Source organism: Dendropsophus ebraccatus, chromosome 1 (genome assembly GCF_027789765.1).
Source record: "Dendropsophus ebraccatus isolate aDenEbr1 chromosome 1, aDenEbr1.pat, whole genome shotgun sequence".
Lineage (NCBI taxonomy): Eukaryota > Metazoa > Chordata > Amphibia > Anura > Hylidae > Dendropsophus > Dendropsophus ebraccatus.
The window spans coordinates 133,248,638-133,270,480 of NC_091454.1; the positions used below are offsets into that span (position 1 = coordinate 133,248,638).

Genomic DNA, 21,843 nt, shown 5'->3' on the forward strand with positions numbered 1-21,843 from the left:
CTACTGTGTGTACTGTATAAGCATTTAAATTCTATACTGATGAAGGAAAAAAAACTGATGTGCAGTAAGCCTATTAGTCGTGCCTTGTAATATGTCTGGTTCAGACCAGAGTAGAGCAAGAACAGAAAAAAAATGATGCTTGTGCTGCGAACACGTATGTGCCTCTGGCCAGCAGGGTTTTCTGTTATTATAGTAATTGCAAGAAGATCCACTGCAGCCATTTGTTCAGCTAATATTTTAGCTGCGCACCTGAGGGACGTTAGGTGTATCTCTAGGGGAGAAGCTGAATGAGAGATATCACTGTGGAAACAAATGAAAGATACTTAACCTTCACTATTCCACGGCACTGTTTTTACATACAGACTGCACGTACAATATACATTTATCTAAATAAACGGTTGGGGAGAATTTTTAGGGCCATATGAACAATAGTAGAAACCTACTCTCTGAAATTAGAAACTGGCCTACAGTACTTGGGATGACAAGGAATTTATTTCAAGTGGTAGAGTATATGGAAAAGTTTGAACTCTTTATTGCATCAACCCACAGTAGCAATAACACTCTTCTCTGTGTTACAAATAGAAAGGATCTTCTGACTATTCTTTCTCTCCTGTTTATGGCTATGTTAACATGGCTATGTTCTGCGGACGTTTTTTTTTTTTTTTTGTTTGTTTTTTGTAGGGCCGTCATTTTAGGCAAAAGGGGCAATTCTACGAAAATAATGGACATAATTTGCATAAAACAGCCCCTTTTTCTCGCCCAAACTTACAACTGTCCAAAAAAAACAGCCATGAAATGGCCAATAAAAGATGTTGTGTGAACATAGCCTATTACTCTATTGAAAGCAATTAATATGCAAATGCCTCAAACATTGATCCAAAGGTGGATGGATCAGGCAATCTTGACTGCTAAGGTCTGGATAGTTTTGGGTGGAGTTACAATTATTAGCTTCTCTTTAAAAGGTTTTTTGGCTTGTGCAGATTCTTGTGGATTATAACATATGCTATATCTAGTTCTATATTCTTGTCCTTGTATCTAACTCCTTGGATATTTCTCAATTCCTATTTATGTTATTCTGATATTTGTATTTGGAAGCTGACGCAGTCTTGCTTAGTTTGTCCTGTTGTGAGTCTCACCAATTTAGATTTTGTTCAGTTTTGTTCATGGGCAGTTTAGTGTCTGGTGTTAGCTTAGAGTTAGGGAAAGATCTAGGGAAAGAGTAGGGAGAGGTCAGTTTTTGTATTTTTTTTTGTTTGTCATATTATGTTTCATTCCTGGCTGCCAACATTATCATACATTTACATCATAATCCAATGTATTATTTCTAATTCCAATCATTACCTCGTCCTTGTTACCTTCCAGTACCGATACATAGTTGTGTTTTTTTCTTGTGACTGCTTGCTAGAAAAGGTAAAGTGACCGTTAAAGGTTAAACCCAATACTGCTCTTTAGCAACCAGCTGGTGTTCTTAAATACTACCAGCTTATGGTGCGTTTACACATAACGATTATCGTGTGAATTTGCGCAATAATGATTGAATTCGAACCACAATCATACGTGTAAACGCAGCGAACGATCAAACAACGAACGAGAAATTGATCATTTTATTCTTTCAACATGTTCTCAAATCGTCGTTCACAAAAAAATTGCAGATCGTGCCCTGTAAACAGTTGTTCGCCGATTTAACCAATGTGTGAGATAGGCTTAAGCGATAGCAAAACGATCGCAAAACGATTTTCCATACGATATAATGTACCGTCTAAACGCTAATCGTTAAGAAAAAAAAAGCGTTACTCCGACATCGTTAATCGTACGATTGGGCCAATTATCGTTTCGTGTAAACACACACGTGTGGCGGGATCTTGTTACTGTGACAGAATCTGGTCCTATTAGACAATCTTTTAATTTCTTGGTGGGTCAAGACGACTCTATCTTATTCTGTAGTAGTTGCAAAATAAGATTTAAACACCAACCCCAATCTAAATTCACTGGAGTTCACTGAAAGTCCTATGCAAACTATTGCTACCAGCAGTTGGCAATACCCAACAGATTTTTATTGACCCATACATGAGCATTTAGGAAAAATGGTCAAACTGGAATCTATTTTTCCCCTTCTAGAACATGACCACTTGCAACAGGTAAAATATGTTCTTCTGCTCACATTCCCAATGAATTACTTCAGCAATTACCTGGAATGAATTAATGAATTCACATGAACAGTTTTTCAACATCAGTTAATTAATTCAACAAAGATAATTTCGACAGCAAATTAGCCGGTAAGTTGAGGAACAGATTACTTTATCCCAGGTAAAAGGGCTGGCACACTGGTGGGTCTACAATGCACAGGTTTAGGAGGAGATATTTCTGGTTATACTCTGATATTTTTAATATTACAAAAGAGTACGAAGCCAAAGCTATTACATGAAAACTTAATTCAGCCTGTAAAAGCAATACATTTTTCACAGCATGAATCCAGATGAAATCAGTAAAATATTTCATATCCGAACTTTATTCCTTCCTCTGAGTTTTGATCACATCCTTCCTAAAACTTTGCTCCTTAGACGGGTTCTCTCCTCATAAATGAATGATGAACTCTATTAATTGGATTCATTTAAATGCTGATCTCCGGATAAACCATCAAATTAATACAGCACAGCCATAGCGTCTTACAACACAAGAAAGGAGCATGCCTGCAGCTTGTCAAATTAACATGCAATTAATTAACAAATAGCTATGACAGTAAACTGCTGCCACTCCTGAGGGTGCCCATAGGGGACCTGGCAGGCAGGAAGCTGCATGGTTAAACTGCCTTTTGTAGTCTTTATTCTCTGCTATGTCTTGCACAAGATTTCATCTATCCAACTTTCTGTGTAATATTCTATCCAACTATTCTGTGTAACACTTGAGAAGGCCCTAGTTCATTGTGGGAAACTATGGGAAAATAAATGAATGCCGTCTGCCATACACCAAAGCAATGACATTCTCACTGAAGGTATCATAGATTTATTTTGGGAGCCTCACATCAGCTATCAAGAGCCAGACATGCATGGAATCACAAGTTACAGAATTTAAATGAACACTTACACAATACCATCTCTTTCAAAGAGGGTTTTGTTTCTGTTAAAGTTAGGTTGTAGAAAAATGGGGCACATGTCTGCATATGGAGCAGATTCACTGCACTCAGGATATCCATGTGCTGCTATCTTTCCTAACTTCCTTACCAATATAGTCCTTGATAGGCCATTGTGGCATTTCTGATATAATTGTGTTAATTCCATCATCTAGTCATCAGCTGTATGATTCTTCATAGGAAAGTACAGGTGATGTAAGGATAAATGCTGCATGCATCTGATGCATCTGCAGAAATAAATCATTACATTGTAAGACCCTAACAATGTCAACAAGGAATATCTGCAGTGCAGCTTTTTCCATAGGCTCCTTGTTCCTCCATTTTATGTCATTAGCTCATAATAACTATAATATCGACTAAGCTACTGTACATTTAAACCCTATACAGCATAAATCCTAAGGCTGTGCACATTGTAATGATCTGCATTGTTATTCCACAAAAGATCATTATCAAAGCAGCTGCAGTAGTGCAAGTGCTAATCACAAAGAAACGCAACTGCTTCCGACAATCCATTTCTACAAGCTGCATTAGTGCCAAAACCCCATGGAAGCTTAAAGGTATATTACGCATTGCTGAATAAAGCAATGCAAACATCCATATCCGGTGCACACATTATTTGTTTTATTTTTTTAGAGATTTTTGTACTAAAAATGAGAAATGAGCAAATCAGGAGGTGTACGGTACCCTGCAGTATAAAACACCCGCGGGGAACTGAATGTTGCTCAAATACTAGCTCAGCATATTATCCCTGCCAGATAGCTGTGATATGTAATTGTGGAGCCGGAGATATAACATAGCTCTGATTATATCACCAGTGGAATTGCCTAGTACCAGCGTGTGGATCATTCTTACATCGTCTGTCTCCTTTACACATGTAAACTAAGATGTGGAGTCTAAATAAACCATGCATCCTTTGCCAAAATATAAGCAGTTTTCTACTAAGTCAGAGACATGTCAGAAGTTTTCATTGTCAGCATCTGGATGTTTAGACCCCACACTGATCATTGGATACAGTTAGGAGAAGAGTGCAGCTGAGCTCTTCTCTCCCCAGCCCTATGCAATCTCTGTCTTACTGCAAGAGACGGGTCCCAGTCTTAAAGCATCTATTACACAGAGCAGTAAGCATTGTCATTGTCTTCTATTACACGAGATGATTATCGCCCGTAACGGCCCTATTAAACAAATGGATTATCGGCCGTATTTGGACGATTATCGGCCATTGTGAGCGATAGTAGCTTCAGGCGGGGAATGATGAGCAAGCGAGTATTTACCTGACGCTCCCGGTGATCGTCCTGTGCAATATGGGGTTTTCTCATCTCCAAGCTTTATCCAACATTAGTTGTCACCCCACTACTATTAGAAACTAGTCTCTTTAGGTGGAGGTGGCCGCGAGGGCTACCCTCTCTCCCCCCCATCCTCCTTCCCCCTTCCCTTGTGTCCTTAGTCTCGCGTCTGTTGGTGTGTGTATGCTTGATATATGTTCTGTGTTGAATTTAGATGTCTGATCTAGTCATGGGCGGGAGAAAAAACGTCCTTCCACTTTACTCGGTCTTGAATCCCGTTTAAACTCTATCGGGACTATTAGTTAATAATTTTGTTAAGGGACATGATAGGATGTTATCTAAAGATGATGATAATATTTTCGCCCATTGCTCTTTGTTGGCCTACTGTTAGGCCTTGTTGTTACGCCTATGTTAGGCTAATTGTGAGTGCATTTATACAAAAAACTTAATAAACCTCTTTAAAAACCAACATTAGTTGTCCCTGATCAAATAACAGGGCCACTTTAAAGGGAACCTGTCACCCCCCGTGCCGGGGTGACAGGCTCCCGACCCCCCGCTACAGCCCCCTATAAGCACCTGATCCCGCCGGGTCCCGCTTCTGGATCCGGTCGGGTCACGGAGATATCAGCCGCTGCAGCCCGGCGCGCGCACTGACAGATGAGTCCAACGCTCATAGAGAATGACAGAGCGCTGGACTCTCCGTCATTCTCTATGAGCGTTGGAATTATCTCTCAGCGCACGCCGGGCTGCAGCGGCTGAGATCTCCGTGACCCGACCGGATCCAGAAGCGGGACCCGGCGGGATCAGGTGAGTATAGGGGGCTGTAGCGGGGGGTCGGGAGCCTGTCACCCCGACACGGGGGGTGACAGGTTCCCTTTAGGGAAAGTGCTCTTTACTTTTCAATGTATTTTTAATTACAGGCATTAAAAACATTTCACTATGCTATACCAAAAGCGTCAGTGGGCATATGACTATTAAGATTGTTCAGATCAAAAGGGGTGTAATCCCACTGCCTGGACCACATATTGTCAAATAATTGTTATACTTTTTATATAGAAAAGTCAGATATTCTGTAAAATCTAAAGTCATAAAATCATAAAATGGCTATGGTAACACCTTGGTTGGAAACCCTTTTAGAGGAGTTTTCCGGTAACTGTATAAAATTTCCTTAGTTACCTCAGACCTTTCTCCAGCATTGTCACCACTTTGGTGTTTCTGGTCAGAAGTTCCGCAATGATGTCATATATATTGTGAACATGAAACAATAGTCATTGACCTCAGTGGACACATGCAGATCATGAAATGGGAGATAGTGACAAAAAGTAAATGTCAAATAGCCAAATATTTTTTTAAGACAGAGATCTAACATCCAAGTTTTATGCTACTGAGGTTTCTTTGTTGCCATTATGAGGGGGATAGATTCTAACACCTTCAGAGGTTCTTCCATTACTTTAACTTTTAGCTCTGACTGTAACTAGCACTGTACATGCATATTCGTGGCAGATGGGATTTACAAACATTTTCTGATGTATTGATTGCTGCAAGGGAACACTGGTGATAAAAGATACAATTTTACCGTGTGGCATTAAGAAGGTTAAGGTCAATTTTGTATCAGACAGAATAAGGAGGAATATAATCTGATGGACCTGACATTGATGGAATTAAGGCAGATGACAAATGCTATTATGGTGCTTTTACAGCTGCAAGATTAATGTGTGGAGGGATGATAACAGGGAGAGGCACAGGCGAGACCAACATCGCATACATTTAGCAAGTAATCAAAGCAAGAAAAGTAGGGCTATGGGCAGGTTGAGGAGATGTCTCTATATAGTTGATAAATGGACTGAGAAACTGATCTTAAGAAGAAAATCAAGGAGCTCCTGGACAAATAGAGGCTCTTACTTCAAAGTGTACTTTTTCAATGGAAATTAACACAAACTTTAATGTTTATGGCTATGTTCACACAACGTTTTTTTTAGCTCCGTTTAAAATGACGTCAGTTATTTTGAGTCTAAAATAACGGACGTTTTTTAGCAGCCTGGCCTCCCCTTAGTGCAATGACTGGTGTTTGTACATTATTCTAGTTTGGGGTTACTAATTGGCCTTTGGGTGTGTCTTAATTTAAAAGTCCATTGAATTTAATAGTAAAAACGGAGAATGAACGGTGACAAAAGAAGAACTGTGTGTGAACAACTAATAGAAAAATTTAAAAATATCAAAATCAGCCGTTTTTTGACGTTGCGTGAACCTAGCCAAAGGCTACGTTCACATGTCAAAAATATTAAAAAGGCGTCCGATTTTGATATTTAAAAAAACAGACGTTTTTGCAGAGATTTAACTGACTGCAGTGCAATGCATTGAAGTCAATTGGAAGACAGACGTCCAATGCACACAGCGTATTCAATAACCGCAGGGTTTTTGCCGCGGGGGTCAAAATAATGAACATGATCACTGTTTGTCACCGTTCTGTCTCCATTTTTACTATTAAATTCAATGGACTTTTCAATTAAGACACACCCAAAGTCCAATTAGTAACCCCAAACTAGCATAATGTACACACACCAGTCAGTGCACTAAGGGGAGGTCAGGCTGCTAAATAATGTCCGTTATTTTAGACTCAAAATGACGGACGTCATTTTAAATGGAGATGAAAAGACGTTGTGTGAACATAGCCTTACACTGAGAGATTCTAGAGGTCTGCCCTGGTCATGTGATGGACATGCAAGTTCACAGCTGCCTACACTGCCTGGATCATATAATGATCAGGAACCTATGTGTGCTCAACATGACCATTACAGTTTTTTATTCTCTGGGAGTAGACAATAAAGATGCCTATTGACGGCCGTTTTTCAATGCGTTGTGTGCATTGGACATCTGTCCTCCCATTGACTTCAATGCATTGCCGTTATTTTTCATATAAAAACTGCCATTTTTTTAAGTTGTGTAAACCTAGCCTAAGGCTACGTTCACACAACGTCAAAATAAATGAAAAGGGCGCAGATTTTCAGATTTAAAATAGTGTCCGTTTTTGCCGTGATTTAACTGACTGCAATGGCAGTGCATTGAAGTCAATGGGAAGAAGGACGTCCAATGCACACAGTGTATTGAATAACGGGCGTTTTTGCCATGGATGTCAAAATAATAAACATGATCATTATTTTTGGACGTCTTTTGCAAACAGCGTATTGTTTTTTATTAGTAGTTCACACACAGTTTTTTTTTTTCCCCACCGTTCTTTCTCAGTTTTTACTATTAAATTCAGTGGACTTTTCAATTAAGCCGCACCCAAATGGCAATTAGTAATTCAAAACTAGTATAATGTATAAACACCCGTCAGTGCACTAAGGGGAGGCCAGACAGCTAAATAACGGACGTTATTTTAGACTCAAATAACGGACGTCATTTTAAACGGAGCTAAAAGAACGTTGTGTAAACATAGCCTATAGCTGGGTCCACAAAGTATTATTGCTGCATAGATGTTCAAATATAGTTGGGTTTTCTAAAAAGGGATACCAACTTATACTGTGGTGAACACCAACATGTCTATTCACTTTACATTGAATGGACCCATTGTCTAGCTGAAGTCATTAGATATATATATATATATATATATATATATATATATATATATATATATTAGGCAAAAGTGTATATAAGAAACCATACAGCATGTGGCTATGTTCACACAACGTCAAAAATAAAGAAAAGGCGGACGATTTTGATATTTAAAAAAAGTCTGTTTTTGCCATGACAATGCATTGAAGTCAATGGGAAGACGGACGTCCAATGCACACGATGCATTGAATAACGGACGTTTTTACTGCGGACATCAAAATAATGAACATGATCATGTGGACGTCTTTGCAAACAGCAATCGTTTTTTATTATCTGTTCACACACTTTCTCTGTTTTTACTATTAGATTCAATGGACTTTTCAATTAAGCCACAACCAAAGTCCAATTAGTAACCCCAAACTAGAATAATGTACCAGCAGCCGGGGGAGGCCAGGCTGCAAAATGATGTCCGTTATTTTAGACTCAAAATAACAAACATCATTATAAACGGAGCTGAAAAAACGTTGTGTGAACACAGCCTATATGAAAAAGCATGCAGATGGCCCTACCCAGAGGATTCTTTATTTGTTATGTTGCTCTTACTGGTTTTGTTATAGAGATTTTCTTTAAAACAGGCTGTGTGTTTTTATACAAACATAATCTCCCAACTGTGACAAAAAAAAACTGCTATCTACCACCTCAGCAACTGCAGCAACTTGAGCAACACTTCAGCATCCCTCATACAATGGTGTTAAGTGAATGTGACCTTCCTGTCTCTTATTTGTCTCATAGTCTTTATCACTTTCATGACCACCCTTTCTATTACTATTCCTCCTGTCAGCAGGACTTCCACGAATAGCTTCCATACAATAACTTTTCATTTTCCTCCTCTGTGTGGCTCTTTTTCTTCTACATTAAAGCAATCTCTGAATATGTCTTCTTTTTTTTTTTTTTTGCTTTTGTGTGAAAATTTTTAATCCAGTTCAACCAAAGCTGATAGGATTACAGCACTGCAGGCAATGGGTAGCGTGTCTATTCATAATTTACTCAAATTAGTTCAACATGGGTGTGCTTCTATTATGTGGTAACTTCTGTGTACTCGTAGCTATGCTTTTCTGAGTTTTCTGTGCTTACATTGTGTCAATTTATGCAAATATTATGAGCAATTGCCGTATTGTCTTTATATTGTCTTGCATGCCCCTAAGCAAATCTGACAGGAACATTTGTATACAATCTAACAACCAGTACTTTATGGAGCATTTCATAGTTAAATAGACAGAAGAAGGTTACATGCAATGGTGCAATCTACCATCTGATTGGAAAAGTTTTCAATCTATGTAATTCTTGCTCTAGATTTTAATTGTGTTTCCTTCTTGACATTGGAATAATTGGGGGGCACAGAAGCACCATGGTTAGTACAGCCCCCCTGCAGTGCAGGAGTTATTGGTTCAGCTCTGCCGAGGGCACTATCTGCCAAGACTTTGATTACCTTGCTAGAAATATGAAGCAATTAACCAGCTTTGCATTGGCTCTTGCATTTGAGTACATCTGCAGTAGTTTTTAAGCATTAGACTGAGGCTTCACACAAACTATTTGCAGTGACATTTTACAGTTTTAGGCCACATTCACATGCTGTAACACAACGATCGTTCTGTGACAGGGCAGTGTCACTCAGTAACGCAGTACCGGCGGATGAACATCACTTCCTTTGAATTGGAATACGGGCATTTACGGGTGTGCCCGCACTTCAATTAACCATTACAGACAATGTAAAGTACAGCTGGAGCCGTACTTTACATTGTCTGCACAGCCAATTTCAATTCAATTTCAATGAATAGTGGACGCACAAAATTGACATATGAGTTTTTTGTGCGGTCACATGGAATACACTTCGGCTGGGATTCCACAGAGTTCAAAAGAGTTCGGCCACTGTCATTATATAACAGACGTTGTTGCAAACCTGCAACATCGTCCCTCTTTTAATGAAAATATACATCGCGTGAATGTGACCTTAAGTATTATGCTACAGCTGGTGTCAAAAGAAACACAAGGCTGCATGCAATGTAATGCACTCCTATGTGCTATGTTCACATGACATTTTTTTTTAGTTTTTTAGTTTTTAAAATGACTTTTGGACGCCTGTCATTACTACGACTGCTCTTAGTACATTATTCTAGTTCAGGTGCCTGATTACCCTTTGGGTGTGTCCTTAATTTAAAATTACATTGAATTTAATAGTAAAGACTGCAGAAGGACAGCGAAAAAAAAACTGTGGGAACAACTAAAAAATAATGTCTGTTTGCAAAAGACATCCAAAAAAAATTGTCATGATTATTAGCACAAACAACGTCCATTATTTAATACACTGTGCATTGGATGTCCATCATTCCACTGACTTTAATGCATTTTATTGAGGTCAGTTAAAATGCTGTAATAACAGACATCATTTATTTTGTATATGTTCACAGTGTGGTTTTGTATATGCTTTATGGCTATAACCACACAGGTTTGACAAAGAGTCATTATTTTAAAACAGCCATTATTCCACCAATAACGGCCATCGTTTTAAAATAACAGCCATTGTTTGGTCCCAAAATGACGTCCACCTGAAAAGCAGCCGTCAAACTAACGTAGAAAGTTGTTGTGTGATCATAGCCAATATGCATTTTTTGTGATATGTTCTATATCTCATTTGCAATGCATTTGCAGGCATGATGAGAATTGTAATTTTGAAACAGCTAGAGAGACGAAGGTTCCCTATCCCTGATATAAACAGTAAATTAATAATGTGCCCAGGCATGTTTAGCCCTTGTCTGAAAGCATTATTTTATTTACAGGTTATTTTACAGGGTTGCGTAATACACAACATTGTCTGGAAAACCACTTGTGCAGTTGTTGATGCAGTTTTTTTTTTTTCATTCAAAGCTCGAAGTCCCACAGGAAAAAGAAGCATAAGTAATTCCTTTATATTTCCTACTCCATATTGATTGATATCCATTTCTAGCCTTGGCTCAAAAAAACTGTGCATGGCCGCACCCTCTGTTTCACTCCCTCTTGCGCAAGCGGCACAAAGGGGCCCGATGCAAATTAAATATTTACAAAAAAGGGGTTGGTGCATAAATTTACGCGCATTAGGCCCCTGTACACCACAAAATGGCACATACACCAGATAATACATGCTCATGTGGCCAAGATCCATTTTCAAATAAATTATTAACATTTTGTAGATAAACAGCAGTTTTACCTGCAAAACCGTGCACCCATTAATATTTAATTGGAAAACCAAATCTATGTGTTCTTACCAGAGATAGTTCAACATTTAAATATACGTGGCTGAACAAGTTGGCTGCAGCCCTAGGGAGTTGGTAAAATATGGATACAGCCATAGGCCATATATAGCCATAGAACTTACCTTTATCGTTTAAAAGGATGACTTGCCTACAGATTCCAATGACTACTGCCTTGCAAGAGAAACAAACATAATTTGCCAAAGAAATCAGTAGCAGAGAGACAAAAAGTATACCACTGTTGTTTATTCTTATAATTTTGATGGTATGAGAACGGTTTATGTAATTACGACTTTTGGCAGTAGCATAAAAACTACTAGAATGCAAAAACAACAGATAAATTATGTTTTCTGTTCAGCTTCTTAGTACATAGTAGATTTTGTTAACTACAATGGAATATTGCCAGACCTAACTAAATTCTATTTAAAACCAAAACCTTAAAGGGGTATTTCCATCTCAGCTAATATAGTTATACTTGTAGGACTCATCATTATATATTTTTATATATCTATTTTTTTTACCAAACTTGCCTCCTTCTCTTGATATGTTGCTGCTTCCCTCCCATTGATACCTTATTGTCTAGGTTACAGACCACCACTCTGCTCTAAAAGCAGTGGTCTGGCTGTTGTACTGTATATATAGCTATAGTACACATATCCATAATTGATATACACTATATATACACTATAGCTGTATAGATGTACATATGATATATATATATATATATATATACACGCACATTAGCCAGACAACTGTTTTTAGAGCAAAGTGGTGGTCGGTAACCTAGACAACAAGCTGTCAACAATGGAAGGGAAAGAGCAGCATATGAGGAGGAGCCAAGTTTGCTCAATTAATGTAAGGACTGCTGCAGTCCTACCAGCTCCCAGTCCCCTCAGCAACCCTTTCTGAAAATATTTTTGTCCCTGGAAACCCCCTTTTCATTTTCACTGGAATATAGTATAAACTGATATGCATATTATTTGATATTTTCATTGCTTTTGTTAAAATAAGTAAAACCTTAAAGTCACAACGTATGACGTTATAAAAGCAGAATAAAAGTTTTCTTGCCTACGCATAAGCTCAGTTTCAGCTTGTAAAATAATAACATCACTTTAAGTGGCTAAAGCGATATCAAAGACATAACATGCCCTGTCATCAATCCCATAACACCTTGCTGAGGTGACCTTCCTGCCAGTGTATGTTCTCATACCAACACTACGTTTTGCTCTGGGGTTCCAAAAGATAAGTCTTTACCGCTAATCCTCAACAGCATCCAGCTGACACTCTCTTTCAAGATTGGAATCACGTCAAGTGACAAGCATGTGAATTCTAGGTGACATCTAGCAGCATCTCTGCCCTGCACTCATGTGACAGCTTAACACAGGAGGCACAGCGTGATGACACCTGGGAACTGTCTCCAGCACTACCTTGTCTGCCAAGCACAGCGAAGGGATTCCTATACACAGTGGATTGCTGCCGTCAGCTTAACCCTCTCAGCCTGCATTAGAAAAATGCAAAACTGCTAATACAACTCACCTAATACTTAAAACATGACATATGCAGCTCTATCAAGTAACCTCTAAGATTTTATAAGGTATAATGGTACACATAGGTACAATTTTGATCCAGGCAGATAATAAATACAGTGTTAGGCTAGGTTCACACAACGTCAAAAAAAGAGAAAAGGCTTTTGCTTTTTTAATTCAAAAAGACGTCCGTTATTGCCGCGATTTAATTGACCTTAATGTAATGCATTGAAGTCAATGGGATGACGGATGTCCAATGCACACAGTGTATAAAATAACAGATGTTGTCTGCGCGGACGTCAAGATAATGTTTGTGACAATTTTTTTCAGACGTCTACTGCAAACAGTGGATGTTATTTTTAATTTTTCACACACAGTTTTTCTTTTTTCACCGTCCTTTTACCATTTTTACTATTAAATTCAATGGACTTTTCAATTAAAGACACACCCAATGGGCGAGCAGTCCACCCGAACTAGAATAATGTACCAACAACCGTCATTGCACTGACGGGTGGCAACACAGCTAAATGACGTCCATCATTTTAGACTCAAAATGACGAACGTCATTTTAAACGGCGCTGCAAAAACGTGTGAACACAGACTAAGACATAGATTACAGAATGAGATGACTGGCATTGCTAGATGCCACTATTATTCATAAAGTCTACATCCCTATGATCATATTTTATCCCTTGGTTTGATACTCTGGGAAAACCAGGTCACTATGTTTTTTTTTTTTTATATAAAGGGTATGGCGGCCATGCCAAACACACAAGTGGTTAGTAGAGCTGAGTTGTCACTACACAGCCAGTAATGAGTGCCAGCATTGCAAGAAGTAACAATGCTTGACCAGTTGCTTCATTTGCATGAGTAGTACTCCAACTGGTGGAAGCTGACCATTGCATATCCATTTATTGCTTTGAATACTTTGGAGTATTTGAAATCATTTGCTTAAACTAAAAAAAAAATATTACAGAAAAGTTATTTACTGCAAAGTGCTAAAGGTTCTCTGAAATTGGATTTTCAAGTATGAATGACTGGCATGTAAATGTATGAATTCTTTTTGTCCAGTGAGTGTAATAGTGTCTCGATCCTGCAGATCTGTGGAGTAGTAGTTGCAGGGTTAATCTTTCTACAAAACAAATCTACACTAATCAAAGGCAAAGTCTGATGGAGCCTGGGATAATGTGGCAGATGTGAGATTTGGCACTAATATCTAGCACAGTCATCCTTAAAAAACGTGTTATTCCCAAAGGCTCTATATGCCAAACATATAACATCGACTCTACTCTGTGCACTACTCATTCTGGGGGTTACAGTTATGTATGAACTTTCTTCCCCCTGACGCAAGTAAAAATTACAAAATAATTCTTGCGCTTGATTTCATAATGTGTAAACTATAGGTTATACTTTCTCTACACTTACCTAATACTTATGCTGGTGCTCAGTAGGCCATTGTAGGTGACAGCACTTCTTGCCAACATCATTGATGACCAGGAAATGTACTGTAGTAGCTCTGACTGTCATTTGCAGGTGGAGGAGCCCAATGACAGAGAAGACCCGCATAGGGTTTGATGCTGACATACAGTAGGAGCAGTGCTGAAGCATTGAACATTGCAACCTGGCATTACTAGAAAGAGGGTATATTAGGAGGACTAAGGGCAGAGCAGAAGTCACCACATGTTGTGCCAAAGATTTTTGCTATGTGTACAGCGGAGAAGCAGGCCTGCAAACAGCTGCTTTGAGATTAGCCACTGAGTTCAAGTAGAGGGCTAAAATAGCAGACTATGCACTAGACAGAGTGACTAGCTGTCAGGCTACAAGGGAGAAACCACATGACCAGGTGGCATTGCAGTTGCATTGCCGTTTCTAAATGCATCATGTCAGTTTCCAACAGTTGATAATAGAAATTACACCTATGTCCCATACAGTGTTACCATTATACCTATTCCCCATACCGTGTTCACATTACTCTTATGTCCCATCCAAGGTTACCATTATACCTATACCCCATACCGTGTTCACATTACTCCTATGCCCCATCCAAGGTTACCATTATACCTATACCCCACTCCGTGTTCACATTACACCTATGTCCCGTACAGTGCTACCATTATACCTATACCCCATACCGTGTTCACATTACTCCTATGTCCCATACAGTGCTACCATTATACCTATACCCCATACCGTGTTCACATTACCCCTATGTCCCATACAGTGCTACCATTATACCTATACCCCATACTGTGTTCACATTATTCCTATGTCCCATCCAAGGTTACCATTATACCTATACCCCATACCGTGTTCACATTACACCTATGTCCCATACAGTGCTACCATTATACCTATACCCCATACCGTGTTCACATTACACCTATGTCCCATACAGTGCTACCATTATACCTATACCCCATACCGTGTTCACATTACACCTATGTCCCATACAGTGTTAACATTATACTTATGCCCCAAACAGTGCTCACATTATACCCATGCCCCGTACAATGTTCTTATTATACCTATGCCCCATAGAGTGCTCACATTATACCTATGTCTCAAACATTGTTCACATCATATCTTTGCCCCATACAATATACCTATGCCTCATACAGTATTCACATTATACCTATTCCCCATACAGTGCTCACAATATACCTATACCTCAGTGTTCACATACACAATATACCTATCCCCCAATACAGTGCTCACAATATACCTATACCTCAGTGTTCACATACACAATATACCTATCCCCCAATACAGTGCTCACAATATACCTATACCTCAGTGTTCACATACACAATATACCTATCCCCCAATACAGTGCTCACAATATACCTATACCTCAGTGTTTACATACACATCATACCTATGTCCTATATAGTGCTCACAATATACCTATACCTCAGTGTTCACATACACATTATACCTATCCCCCTATACAGTGCTCACAATATACCTATACCTCAGTGTTCACATACACATTATACCTATGTCCCATACAGTGCTTGCATTATACATATGTCCCATACAGTGCCAAAATTTGATAGAACAGCAAGAGAAAAAAAGTGGTGCAGGTGTTCCACAGACAGACTGACAAACATACAGTATAGATATGTTCAATGATTAATCTTATAGTGTTGCAGTCAAATTGTCTCAAAATAATTATTATTTCCCTTTAAGTACAATGTTTTATAGAACAAGGTTTTTATGATTCACTTAAAAGCTGGAACACTTATTGGAGTTTCTGTCTTCCTGCCTTTCCTGTGATTGGGAGAACATCCTCTCTAGCTGTCAGTAAGGAGCTGCTATCCATTCATAGTAAGTTGTGTGGCTCCCTAGGGGCTCCCCTGGTGTTGAGGTTGCAGAGTGTATATTTCATGCTGTCATAAAGAGCATCTCTGATGTTTGTTCATGGTGAGCCTGGCAGGCACCTGACATCATAACAGAGCACTTACACTCTATGACCTGTACTCTCTACACTACTCTGAATGTTTTATGCAGAGAAGAGAATTAACTCCTCATTTCCCAGCATGACAATTCTGAGATCGATGCTGTCTAGGATTACACTTTTTTTTTTTTTTTTGCTAATTTGCCGAGAAACATGTGGGGAGAATGCATAAAGAATAATCAAAAGTATAAACCTAATTTAAATTACTAATATTAGCCAATTTAGTATCCTACAGTCATTTAAGGAGGTGTTCTGGTAATAGCAAGTTAACACATATCTACTGTTAGGAGTTTAACCACTGGGATCCCCAACAATCATTAGAATTAGGGTCCTACGTCCCCTGTTTAACCCTTTAAGGATCAGGAATGTGATTAATTAATAGTTCGGGCGATTACGCACGCGGCGATAGCAAACATGTTTATTTATTTATTTATTTGTTTACTTTTATTTAAAACCTGGGAAAAGGGGGGTGATTCAGACTTTTATTAGGGGAGGGGGCTTTTTACTATTAACAACACTTTTTTTTTTTTTTTTACACATATACTAGAAGCCCCCCTAGGGGACTTCTAGTATATACACTTGGATCTCTCATTGAGGTCTCTGCAGCATAGATATGCTGCAGAGATCCATGAGATCGGCACTCGTTTGCTTTCGGCTGCTGCAGCCGAAAACGAACGAGTGCCGAGCCGAGGACGGCGCCATCTTGGACGCGTCCCCGGCCGGCATCAGTAACGGAGATCGCTCCTCCGGGACAAGGTCCCGGAGGAGCGATCTCCCCCACTAGACCCCAGGGAAACGTTGCCTTCGGTAATCGGAGGCAGCTGTCAACTTTGACAGCTGTCTCCGATTAGCTAATTAGCGGGCACGGCGATCAGACCGTGCCCGCTAATAGCAGCGGTCCCGGGCTACTCGCGGCACCCGGGATCGCGGCACTTCAAAGCGGGGCCGCCGCGCGGCCCCGCTTTGAAGTGCAAGTGAGGACATATGACGTACGCATACGTCCTATGTCCTTAAGAGGTTAAATGAAGTGGTGGTTGATCATCGGTGGTTGATAATTTATGGGACTGCTAGAGATAGCCATGTGCCATACTGGGGGCTCCCCGTTCAAAGCCCTCTAGCCAGCCCACCAGCAGGTACAGTACAGGCAATGTAACAACAACCTATATCTTGCATTTACAGCATATAGACTGCCATATACTGTACGACCTCATGTTTTCTGCTGACTCGCAGAATTATTGTTTTTCATTATATCAAATTATTAGAAACCTAAAACCTCAAAACACAACTTTATTTTACCCATTCGCAGTGTTATACCCATTCGCAATGTATAAACTTCTCATTGACATTGTTTAAATATTTTTTTTAGCAAAAAGAGGAACGCGTTTCTCTCTAGAAGTATGCCAGAAATGAAAGGATTCCATTCCAAAAATCCTTTAGAAGCTACAGAAAAACAATCATTCAGGCTAATGAAAGCTACAAGAAAAAAAGGTCCATAATGTAAAATAACCTGTCTACAATATCATCCTACAGAGTAGCCTAACATATTCTATAGGGCAGTGCTTCTCAAAGTGAGGCGCCCCCTAGTTGCTGGTGAGTCACAGTTGGGGAGGCAGTTTTCACAAATATTACTCTAAGGGCCAGATCACACAGAGTAAATTAGGTGGAATTCCACGAAGGAACTCTTCACGGCGGAATCCTGTCTGCTTCAGTGTGACATTGTTTTTCTATGGAAGGGCTCGCGTGCCTACGCACTTGGTAGCTGCCGCTCAAAGAATTTTCAACCTCGGAGAGCGGAGGCCTGTGAGCCCTCCCATAGAGAAACTGTGTTACACTGAAGCAGACAGGATTCCGCCATGGAGATTTCTGTTGCAGAATTCCACCGTTTTTTACTCCGTGTAAAAGACCCTAAGCTGCACAGTCTTTTTCCCTGACTGCAACAATCACTAGTTTAGGAACATTATGGACTTACTTAATGTTATATAAAGATTAGCAACAAATGAAGGGTAGACTGAGCAATAGTTTTTATATTTGCATGGACTTCCACTATAGAGGGTGAGGCCCTTGCATCCTCTGTTGGGTGAGGCTCTAGTAGAAAAAGTCTGAGAAACACTGAGCCATGGAGAGCGGAGGCACGCAAGCCCTCCTATAGACACATTGTTTGATACCGAGGCAGGCGGGATTCCGACAAATTTGCTCAGTGTGAACGGGTCCTAACAGTAAAAATCTGCTATGGTTTATTGCATTATGTGCCACACAAAAAATTAATTCATAATATGCAATAAACTACACATTTTATTTTCACCATTACTTCTGGAGGGATGCATATTTTTTTCCATATTCTGGCTTTGGGAGGTCAGGGATCTAGACCTTGCCATGCGTGCACCCACTGTTCTACTGCTTTGGTATGATGTGCTGTTTTTCATTTTCGTAGATAGATAAATATTCAATTGATAGATTGATAGATAAGATAGATAATGGATGGATAGAAAGATAATTAAATAATGGATAGATAGGAGATAATGCATCTGCTCCACCCTCCACCAAACAACCCCCCCCCCCCCCCTTATTACCATATATCATATACACATATTCTGCACTTCCAATCCTATATAGGAGTAGTCTAGGTCCTGATTCTTATCCCGTTTATGTAAATTACCTCTCCTTCCTGAAGTGCTAACATAAAACCCCCATTTGAATCATAAAGCAAGTGATTTGATCTCTTTCAATATGATGTAATTCTTTTTTTCTTTTACATACTGCTGATCATTAGAAGCCCTGGTGAGTTCTATTGTAAGATAAATCAGGGGCAGGAGGTTAAAACATAACCATGATGGATTTTATTACTCCATGTTAGCCAGCCATTGCTGGAGGAGCTAGCACAGATGTGACTGTATAGGGTTTTGGTTGACACGAATCTCGTAGTACCTAACCTAATTTATGGGAATCCTGAAAAATCTTGAGATGTCATTTCTAGCAGGATGGATGGGGGCACACGAAGCAACGCTGCCAAAATGCTGCTGAACTTTAGTTACATGCGAGGAGGGCTGCGATGTTTCACAGCGCTCGCTTCTTACTTAGCCATTTTTAATCCACCTCATCTCTGTAGGCTTCTTCCCAGAATACACTGCTAACAGCACAAGACTGTTTAGGTTACAGATTTCAGCCTCTGCAGATGTGTCTCTTTGCTTCCGTCAAATATTTATTGTCAAGGGAAACTGCACTTTAACATAAAGCACGAATCAATGTCATGTTTGAGCAAAGAATTACATGTTTCAGAAAGCATATTATGCTGACAAAATGGCAAGAGGGAAGAAGCTGACTGAAGACAAGACAAGTGAATGAAGAGTAGGCATACGTTATCTTCTTAAGGAATGTAAAGTAAAAAATGTCATGGAAATGTAGATCCTAATTCATTATTAAAATGATAAAGAAGATCAGCGCTGCATTTAAAGGAATAAGTTAATACATTTAACATGGGACGGGATTAATAAAGATCTAATTCTTCCAATGTATTTGTGTATAAGATTCACCTTGCTGGCACAACGCTGCCACAGAGATGTGGATATTGACTTTTACACTCACAGACAGGATTCTATTTCGTGCCAGTGTCTCCTAAGGTGTGTGATCTACCATTTAAAGATAAAATCACAGACAACAGACAGAGCACCAGGGCCATTGATTGTGTGTCTGGAGTATTTTGGAGTCTGCGGCACAGCTCTAATCCCGGCCCTGGTATATCCATGTATTCCTCATCAATATGACAAGAGCAGCAAACACACAGAGATTTCCAAATGACTAGGTCACAGCTTTAATTAGATTTCATCTGAAAGGTGCAAAAATTAATATAGGAGAGATTTCTTCTGGCCTTTCCTGCAACCTCTCAGGAGAGTGCATGTATTTCTCATTAGATGAAGTTCAACTGCTCGGAAAGCAACGTCATGGAGGCCAGACGTGTGTAAGGGATGCAGAAATACAATTGCAGCCCTCTTTTTCAATTTGGATGCTCATATTAGGTTCCCCAGATTTAGAGATGGACAAACACATATCGATAGTATGATGAGATGGTATGCTGAACTCTCTAGGAACTACTAATTTAATACAATTATTTACCTATGACCATGAAATCTAGTAGGGGTAGTGACATGCGGAGATAGAAGCTTGAGCGTTGCTTAGAGAATAATTAGCACTAACTTCTATAATAAGGAAAGAAGAAGATAACTAACTGGCGGCCATTAGAAAATATCTTGCCTGCAGAATCTTCTGAAAAAAGGTATTCCTATGTATACTGCAGAGTGTGTGTGTGTGTGTGTCTAACAACTTTAAGGGACCAAACATAGTCTACTTCTAATTATGTTTGCTTTGTATACTGCAGTGGACAATTCATTAGTAGGGCACAAAAGCATGATAAACTGCATTTGGGCTACAAAAAAACTAAAAAACTATGGCCACACCATGGGCCTGCAATGGACCTGAAATATGCCCAGGTACCTTTTTGGTACTGACATGTACCTGTGTGGTAGAGCTAAAACTGACGTTAAATTCATTGTGATTAATAGGCATTTTCTAGGAAGTAACTTGGCTTGACTATCAGGAGTGCAATGTTTGAATAAAAACATAAAGTCTTGTTTTATTGAGGAGAAAAAGAAAAAAAATCCTGGAAAAAGGTGCATGCAGCCTAAGGACTGGATGGAGTGGGATTCAAATGCTGATCCTTTTGGCAGGTTTACTGATCTCTACTAGTTACATAGTGTATAACAATCACCCATGAACTGTGGCCAGCCACGTGCTTCTCCTGGCTCTAGCTAGCCATTAGTGGGGATCTGAATACTCAGATCAAACAAATGATTAAAACTTTTGACACATCTCTAGAACATGTCAAAAGTTAGTAACAGTGCCCATTTAAAGACATAGGCACAGCTATGGGCAGTTTATGCCAGTTACTGTTTTGCACAGTTTGATAAATCTGGGTCCATGTCAGTCACAGTAATAAGTGAGAATTACACCTACAGTATATATATATATATATATATATATATATATATATATATATATATTAACATACTCAGATAGCTATTAAAATTAACAAATGGCTAATGTAATATATTAGGAATCAGCACCAACACAGAAAAGGCAGAAGTTCACCTGCTGATATATACATTAAAGTATCAACTTTACCTGAAATATTTATTGCACTTTTACCAACTGTGTAGGAAAAAAATAAACTAAAATTACAGCATGCCAGCATTTTATTTCAGTTCTGGAGACAAATATTACAGAAACCGTGCACTGATTCTGAGAAACAAAAAAATGCAGATGAGTACTGAACCGCTACTGATACTTAGAATGTTAATTAACTCAAAAGATACAATGTAAATGCTAAATCTTAAAAATCTTAAGATCACAAACAAAGTCATGAATAATCCACTAAAATGTCATTGTGAATTAGAGCTGTGTTTTACCATCTGTCTACTGGCAGCATGTGATCCGGTCACCACTGCCACTAATAAGTTTTAGTGCAATTCTACCATGGCACGCTCCTCAGCACAACTGACATCTGATCTATTAGCCCTATCTAATAGGGTGATAGGTCTCTCTGTTCCCACAC

At 39.2% G+C, this 21,843-nt stretch overlaps 1 protein-coding gene across 1 annotated transcript in view; it reads right to left on the reverse strand.

The window, feature by feature from the left end:
• PLXNA4 (plexin A4) overlaps positions 1–21,843 on the reverse strand; it is a 614,893-nt gene that overhangs the window by 467,926 nt on the left and 125,124 nt on the right. The gene's annotated exons all lie outside the window — the stretch shown is intronic.